The following is a 7,223-nucleotide window of genomic DNA, read 5'->3' on the forward strand; positions in this document are numbered from 1 at the left end:
TTCGGGGCTGCCTGGTCAGGGGCGGAGGCAGCTTCGATAGAGGGCTGGGGAGAGATATCGACAAGCTGGCCGTCCACCAGGATCTTCATAATGTCAAAACCCTCATGTTGAAGGGGACACTTAAAGAAGTAATGACATTGGGCAATACCTTGCTCGAACCCGCGCTGGCGTTCCTCACACAGCTCATCCTCTAGGGTTGCGAAGTCAACCAATGATTTATCCCGATCGGCTATGGCGGCGGCCTTTTCTGAAGTTAGCTGTTTGATTTGATTGGAAGATTGTTGAAGACTAAGGCTTAGGGAGTCCACTGACTGTTGGAGGCATTTCACTTCATTTTGGGACTCAAGGAGGGAGGCAGCGGCCTTAGCCCGATCGTCCTCCGCCTTTTTGTTAGCTTTCTCGAGGCGTTCGGTGAGTAGAGCGATGTCCTCTTGGGCCTTTTCCAATTTCGTATTGGAAATCTCAAGTTCAGACACCAGGAGAGGTTTGGTGGTTCCTGTGGCGTAGTTCAAGCAGATGCCGGCTCGGGAAAGCAATTCATAGGCCATGTCAGAAGCCTCCGAAGGAGTTAGCTTTTTGAAGGGCTCTCGTTCTTCTAGAGTCAAGTTGAATTCGAGGCGATCAGACACGTGGATGTTAGGGTCAAGAGGACCGGTTAGCAGGGGGCCGGAGTTCCTTTTTCTTTTTGTTGGAGAAGAGGAGTCTTACTCCTAGGTCGCGGAAGAGGGTGAGGTAAGCGTAAAAGAAATCCAGAGCATATCCTTCCCGACCGTGGCATACTCGTTCATTGGATCGGCATACCACCAAAGATATGTCGGTGGAATCTCGTCGGAGGTTAGACATTAGATCCACGGATTCTAGCAGACGTATGATGGAGGAGGTGGAGATGAAGTAGGAAGGGTAACCTCGGGCTTCGTGGGGAGCCCGGTCGTAACCTGGAATGGTGGGTGGCGGGGCGAGGCCGGTCTATTCAAGGGAGTTATCTACATTAAACTCAACCTCGTCGTCAGGAGCTTCCTCCCGAACGGTTTGGTTAGAAGGAGGCGATGAGGAGGAAGGGGAGGAGGTTGAAGCAACCGCATCGTCAGCGTACCCCCGACCTTCATCTTCAAACTCATCAGAAGACCACGTCGATGAAGACATTACCTGAGCAATTGCTGGAACGGGAAGGGTATGGTTTGAGAGTGGGAAATGGAACACAGGGAGAAGGGAGTGTGGGAATGGGGAGAGGGTCCCTCCACCTTTTATAGCCGAAAAAGGAGGATAGAGAAAGAATTTAAGCCGTCGATTGATGATGGATCTAACGGAGGGGAAGAAGTGACTCTTCGGTGAACCGATGTGATTGATGGGCAAAAGGATCTTGGCCATTGGTGAGGGAATGATCGAATGGATGGGGTGATGAGACGTTTCGTTGCCAGGATTTCTTTCAATAGTTTCAACCCCTTCGCTGTTGTCATCGCTCGGGGCTTGGGGGGCTGGTGTAGTGGAGGGGGTACGGGTTGACCGATCGGCTGNGGTCATGNGAGAGGGNNTAAGTGTAGATCGGTCAGNGGATATAAGCATAGAAATGCATTCATGAGTATTGATTGGAAAGTAACGGAAGATGCGGCGGTTTGAGGCAATTAATGGGCGATTATGAATATAGAATCTATAAATAGGGAGTCAAGGGTCAGGTAAAGTACGTTTTTTCTGATTTTAATCACTCGTTTTGGCTAAACCTTTATCTGACTTGAGCGTCGGAGTGTTCTCTTTACAGGACTCCCCGGTCAGCAGTCAGGGTCGCGAACCGACGAAGCAGGCTGGACGATCGGGAGTAGGTGCAAGGGTTTGGCCGAACGATTTCGTGCCCCAAATACAGGAACAATAATAATAAAAAATTAACTTGAATGTCAAAATGTTTTTAAAAGGTATCTACTTTTAACATTAAAAAAGAAGATTTGATAAGACATTTAATAAAATGGACAATCTATATCAAGAAATTTAACATAAAATATAAAGGTATAATTTTCGATCCTAGATACCAATATAAAATTACGTGCAACCTGAATAATGAATGGATAGGGAAAGTGGAAAATGATGGCACAGGATGTCTCATTAGCAACGAGAAAAACAAAGAAACAGGTGAGCTGGTCCAGCACGCCAAATGCGAAAGTTCTGCATGACTCCTGCTTGCTTTCTACGACCGGTAAACTTCATTTTCATTTCACACCATTTCTCAATTCATCTTAGGTTTTATATACCTACTACCAAATATTCTATATTAACAAATTATATATATAGAAAATAAATGAATTTTAAGTTAAAAATTAAGAAAAAAACTAAAACTCATCAATATTAAATTTTAAAGTTTTATGCTAATAATAATGTCATATGTCTTATATAACTATACGCCAAAAATAGTAAATCGTCGTGAGTAGAGTTGTCAAAATTGACCATCCGGCTTGACCCGACCTAGGCCACTACGAGTTGGTCATTTAGTGAGTCAATCCAACTACTCATTTATTAACGAATCAGAAAAATTTAAACACGATCTGATCCACCACAGGTTGGTAGATAAACGGGTTGACTCATTTAATTACAATTTTTTTAAACAAAAAACTTATAAATTTTCTATAATTCAAATTTAAAAAAATTTCACCCTGTATTTAATTACTTTTGAAAATAGAGAACATAAATAATTTTTTCAACCAAAAAAATAATAATAAATATCTTTTTATAAAATTAAAATTAAATTTTAATAACATAAAATTAGGTAGGTGGGTTGGTTGGTCAACATGATCCACCATAGTTTCAACTAACATCGAGTTTAAATGAGCCGAGTTGAAATATGATCCGCATAAAAAAATATAATTTTTTCAAATCCAAAACTCGCCCCAAATCTGTTAGTAGAATTGGCCTCGAGGTTGTAACTCATTCTAAGAGCTTTAGTAGTGAATTTTCTTAGTATATTTTCGGACGTATTTTAAGTTATAATGATTAATGAAAAAAAACATGACTTTTACATTTGGCATCACATCAAAATTACGTACTTTGATTCTTCAGCGGCGATGCAAGGAACTCGTTCCCATTAGTTTATTGTTTTTTTTTTTTTTTCTAGGCTTCTTTTTTACTGACCAAAAACCCTAGAGAATGGAAGTATGTGAATTTGGGTGAAAAGTTATGGTTTTCGTTATTTCCCCTCCTTTTTAATTTAAAAGTATATAATTCCACGAGTTAAGCGTGGAGGAGAAATTACCCTCAATCATTGAAGAGAATTCAGTTGTATACAGTTGAATATAATATAATATACAATTGTATCAACATCTTTTTCTTAAAGAAAATCCATATCTATTTCATTAAGCTAAACCTATTTCCATTATCTCATGTTACTATATCTATGTAACATTTCTTTCTTAGGTACATCCACACATGTTTCCTCATTTTCTTATACAGATAAAAAATGTGATTATTGTAAAAGAAAAACAATAAAAACAAGGAGTACAAGTATAAGAGAAGGTAAGCTAATTAGAAGGTACACATATATAACTCAATAGAATTGCAAGACATTATGCAAAATACATCAAGCTAAATAATATCAACTAATCCATCACACATAATGATACTCTGGACTCAATTATCTAGATGTAAACATTGGGGTATAATTCTTGGTGATTTTTGCACTTATGGTGGCTTCTACTATCCTGTAGAGTCATTGTCTATGAATTTCATCATATTACACACAAGGTTTCCCTTTAATTATCATAAGAACCCTAAGATCGTTCTCGATGACAAAACCTCCTACCTTTCTTACCACATAACTCTTTTTACTCTACATGAGTCTTGAATGAGTATTAAAGTATCAAAATAAACTTCTATATTAACTCTTATACACTAAAAGAACACTACCATAGAAGACTAATTAAGTTCATTTATTTATAATTTATTTCATAAACATTGGATGAAAAATTGATATGTGAATTTGAGAAGACATTCGATTCCACACTAAACCAAGATTTGAGAAATTGATTAGTTTGATGTGTGAATTTGTAAATTTGGTGTGTGAATTTGAAAATTTGAGAAAACAGATCCTTTAGGAGCACATGCAACCGAGTAAGAATCACATGCAAAGAATCACATGCAAAGTAAAAGGCATTAAAGGAGAATGAAATTTTTGACTTACCCAAATAAAGATTTTGTTTTTTCACAATAAAAATCAACGCCAATATCTTATCACGAACATGAAATTTTGAAAGAAAATATATGATTTTGTTTTTACTAAAACAGTTGGGTTTCCTGTTTTTTTAGAAAAATGGCTTTTGCATTTTAAAAGCATTTTACACATGTGTGTAATATAATTCATTTTAGTTTTAAAAATTATATTTTATTTATACTTAAAATTATTTTTATTTTATTTTATATTTGTGGTTGAATGTATGTCTCTTTCAGATATACACTAACAACGAATTTAATTGTCAATCCTTACCGTTTAAATGAAATTTAGATAAGTTTTAAATTATTTATCACACACATACAAATTTATTTGTAAAGTTTTCTTGAGAATTATTTATATTCTTTTTCATAATGCAGAATCCAGACGAACACCACTCACAAATTTAAAATCTACATAAATTTTACCTGTGAGATTTTCTGAACATTTAAAATAATAAAGTTTCAAGTGTACAATTTTCCGTAAATTTTCAATTCATAAACAGATTACCTCTGAATGTAAAATTTATAGAAAAGTTTACATGTCAAATTTTCAGTAAAAGACACGTGTATTATTTTTTTACCATGAACATCTGGATAAAGTTTCTCAAAAATATAAATTTTCTGCAAAATGAATGTTGCAACACAAAACTCTATATTTATTGTAAAAAAAAATAGTTGAAAATATATATCCATCTAAATCAAAATCTGAAAAAAAAAACTTGTTTAAAAATAATTCTACCATTTGATAATTTTACCCAACTACACTACATATCTATTTTAAAACATATTTAAAATAGAAAAGTTAAAATATTTTGAAAAAGGATTACTTAATTAATGCAATGTAAATTAGACAACAAATATTAGAAATATATAAAATTTTGGATTTTTGAAAAAAAAATAGGGTTTGGATTAATGAATATTTTATTAACAATAAAAGATAAAGGAGATTAGTTTATATATATATATATATATATATATATATATATATATATATATATATATATATATATTTGTAAAAAAAATTTAAAATTCAAGATTATTTTAATAATTTTAAAATTTAATTTAAAATAAAAAAAAAGTAAAAAATAGTTATTTATCATCGTGGAACATTAGTAGTTATTACATTTTATTTTATTTTTTATTTTAATAAACAACTAATAACTACGTGGACAAATAAATATTTTATTTTAAATTAAATTTTAAAATTATTAAAATATCTTTGATTTAAAGTTAGTTTTTTTAAGAGAATTTTTTTTTTAACATAAAACTTCTCGTTTAGATCAGCAACCCCATATATATAAAAATTGGTTACTAAAGTAATAATAGTCAACTTGGAATAGAATGTATTCCTTGAATATAATTTATAAGCAGTATTAGATAATAATGAAATTAATTAGGACTACTCTATAGAATAATCACATTGCCATCACACAATTAAATATCCTTTATATCAAATGACACTTGGCATGGATCTCAATTATAAATAGGAAAGGTTTTGCATGAACTCTTCACTAAAATTCCAACTTGATAGCACCAACAGCAAAATCAATTCAATACCACCATGGCCGTCTCTAGCACAAATTATTCATTCCTAATTCCTGTGTTTGCCTTTGTGACAATGTTGTTCATGTTCCCCAGTAAGGTGAAGTCAGACCAGTCATTATCTTTTAGCTTCAGTAGGTTTGGTCCTGACCAAAAGGATCTTATCTTCCAAGGTGATGCCATTTCTACAAACAATGTCTTACAACTCACTAAGTTAGACAGTGCAGGAAACCCTTTGTCTGTTAGCGTGGGAAGAGTGTTATACTCTGCACCATTGCACCTTTGGGAAAACTCTGCAGTTGTGTCAAGCTTTGAAACTTCTTTCACCTTTGAAATCTCAACACCTTACACTTCTCCTCCAGCTGATGGCTTGGCCTTCTTCCTTGCACCATATGACACCGTCATCCCTTCAAATTCTGAAGGCTCTCTCCTGGGACTCTTTTCTAATTTAAACGCTTTCACAAACTCCTCCACCTCTCAAAACCAAACCGAATCAAACAATGTTGTTGCTGTCGAATTTGACACCTACCATAATGAAAATATTGACGATCCAACATACAAACACATTGGAATCGATGTCAACTCTATTAGGTCCAAGACAACTGAACCCTGGAACTGGCAAAATGGGAAGACAGCCACTGCACACATAAGCTATAACTCTGACTCTAAAAGATTGGCGGTTTCTACTTTTTATCCTGGGAGTAATCCTGATATTCTCTCCTACGATATTGAGTTACATACAGTGCTTCCTGAATGGGTTCGAGTAGGGCTCTCTGCTTCAACCGGAGCAGATAAACAAAGAAATACCATTCTCTCGTGGTCTTTCACTTCAAGCTTGGAGAACAACGAGGACGAGAAACAAGACATGTTTATTAAAACCGTTGTGTAATCATATGTGTGGATCAATCGTCTTCTATTTTACATGCATGTAATATATATAAGTGATGAGTCAATAATTACAAGTACGGAGTAGTACTTGTATGTTGTTGTTGTTTATGTTCGAGTCAATTGTATGCTGTTGTTGTTTATGTACGAGTCAGTTTATCTTTTTTATGTTTTAATAAAATCCTATATATATATATATATATATATATATATATATATATATATATATATATATAATGAGTTTGTTTTAGTTTGTTATGAACTCCATAAACACATTTAGGAAATAATATTATTACCTTCAAAGCAAAATATTGGAACTTAAAAATGTTAATCTTAAGTGTTATGTGTTGGAAATAAGTCTGATGTAGTCGCCATCATGGATAAATGTTCTAAGTGAACAAATGAATACTCATATAAGTGTTCAAAGTGAAGATACCACATAAATTTCGTTTCGAAAGAATCTCGTCGGGACTAATCGTGATTTTGAAAAATTTACAAAATTTCTATAGTTACTTCAAATTTACAAATATTGTTTGAATTAAAAATAACATGTTGCATTATTTCTGTTCTCGTAAGTCGTTTTAGTAACTCCACGGGTTTTCCTCTTT

At 34.0% G+C, this 7,223-nt stretch overlaps 1 pseudogene; it reads left to right on the top strand.

The window, feature by feature from the left end:
• Nucleotides 1–5,640: 5,640 nt before the first annotated feature.
• Nucleotides 5,641–6,703, top strand: LOC106770447 (annotated as a pseudogene).
• Nucleotides 6,704–7,223: the final 520 nt, after the last annotated feature.

Source organism: Vigna radiata, chromosome 8 (assembly GCF_000741045.1).
Source record: "Vigna radiata var. radiata cultivar VC1973A chromosome 8, Vradiata_ver6, whole genome shotgun sequence".
Taxonomy (NCBI): Eukaryota; Viridiplantae; Streptophyta; class Magnoliopsida; order Fabales; family Fabaceae; genus Vigna; species Vigna radiata.